Source organism: Amphimedon queenslandica, unplaced genomic scaffold (genome assembly GCF_000090795.2).
Source record: "Amphimedon queenslandica unplaced genomic scaffold, v1.1 AMPQUscaffold_13418, whole genome shotgun sequence".
Classification (NCBI taxonomy): Eukaryota; Metazoa; Porifera; class Demospongiae; order Haplosclerida; family Niphatidae; genus Amphimedon; species Amphimedon queenslandica.
In genome coordinates, this window is record NW_003546346.1 from 39,229 (window position 1) to 41,524 (window position 2,296).

Genomic DNA, 2,296 nt, shown 5'->3' on the forward strand with positions numbered 1-2,296 from the left:
TGTCCTTGTGCTACTGGTTCAACACAATCTGTTCAATCGTTTGTTAGTGATCATTATTTCTGTGAATCAGGGATAGCTGATACAACATACCATCAACAACTGTATACATCTGATCCACTCTGGGATGGTCAAGGTTGTGGCTTTAGAGAAACACCTTGTTGCAATGCTCCTGGTATCCCATGGTTTCACAGAGACTATGGTAGCATTACCACTACTGACTATATTGAGTTGAGGGTGTGTGGAGATGAGGGAACTGCTAATGAAGATAACCCAGTTAGCTATTATGAGATTTATGTTTTGTAGTAAATTACTAAACATGTGAGTTATATTTTTATGAAGTAAAGTTTGACTCTTAAAAATATTTGTTATTGTATTAAAAAGAGTATAGTCATTTACTTGTACATGAAGTGCTTGCTGTGAGGGATAACTTCTTGATAAATAATTTTTAATTGTCTGTTCTTGTATTGTTCTCCAGGACAATGAAAGGTTAAAGTTACCCACTACTTTATATAGCACATTAACATACAATGTATATGATTATTATAGTCATGCACCTGTGTATTAATCAATGGAAGTAGTGACAATATCTGCTACAGTTCATTACTTCATTCATAATTAAAATGATTACATTCAGTACTGAATAAATATAGCTCCATCCTCAATCTTCGTACATAAACACAAAACACAACATAAGATCAACCAAGCTATACATTATCTATAACCAAGGATACAGTAACTTTCAGATGTATCAAATACTGCTGCATACCAGCAGTAATCACTAATCAGTGATTCATTTAACTAGTCAAAGAATTTCTAAGAAAGATGAAATTGATCTATATCAGTAATATGAGACCCTTAACTGTAAATTACACAGTAATTTTCATAGGAATCATCAGTCATGATAGACTTGATTAGACACATTGAACTCAATGAAGCACATGCACCAAATTACCATAACCATAATTTAACTGTATCCCTGTGCATAGTAAGTAAGTATATTTTGTTGAAATTATAGCTTTTCAGTTCATTTATGTTCTCAATTCAATCGTCTCTGTCTCTTCAGCCCTCCACCTACCTCAGCTCTACTTTCTTGTATAATTCTTAAATTTTCTTGCCACACTGGGCTTTCAACAGGATTTTTGGCATAGTACTCAACTGGTCATGCAAGCTTCTTGTGTATGCATTGTCAAGTTGCTCAAAAATTACTGTGTTATAGTAGAGTCTACAAGGTAGTGAGGGCACATGTTTTCACATAGAAAAAATTTATAATTTTTTGATACATGTACATGTCCTTATGCTGTGTATCAAATTTGAGCTGGTTCGGGTTATATCAAGATTTTGTATGAAATTTTTAAAGCTGCTCAAAATTTGGGCCAATGACCAAAGGATGTAGCCTTTGGTATTTTGTTTAAAATGGCCAAAAGAAAATTCTTAATTTTTACAATTTTTTTCTGCTACACATACATGTTTCTTATGTTGTGTAGAAAATTTGAATTGATTCTGTTTAAAATTGAATTTTTATGACTTTTAAAAGTTGCTCTAATGACAAAAGGCAATAGCCTTAGGTGTCTGGCCAAATTTCATCAGAAATAACTAGAAGAAAATATTTATTTCTATAATTTTTTCTAATACAAATGTGTAGAAAATTTGAACCAATTCCAATCAAAATTGATTTATAAAGTTGCTCCAAATGCCATGATAATGATAATATGCATGTACTGGTATGTCAGCGTATAAAGCATTGTTTATCCAAGCTAATACAACAGACTGTTAAAAAAACTGCTAGTTTTCCCCAACACTACTAGCAACAACATACCTGTCATAGATCTACCTGTGAAACTTTTAAAAGTAGATTGCTTGATTTTAGTTGCAAGAAGGAAGAAATGGAAGAAAAAAATAAGGATGAGCATGATATGCCAGGATTTATTGAAGCAAATCCAGAGAATGAATATGAAATTTTAGAATTTAGTGATAATGCCAAGAGAAGTGATGTCCCACCAACAGAAGCAGCACCGAAGAAGAAATCATCAAAGCTCTCAGCTTGGAACAGACCATTTGTTATTATTACTGTATTACTGTGTCTTGTAGTATTCCTACTGCTGGTAATACTTTGCTTGCTACTGGTGCTATTGTCTGCTAAAGATGCTAACTGTACCTGTACAACTACTGCTGGAGCTATTTCTGGTAACTTTGTTATGCCTAACTTCACACAATGGTCTGATAATATAGTCAATAAACTTGATCATAGCCTTCCCGACTTCAATGAATGGGCTAATGGTGTTGCTTCTATAGTTAA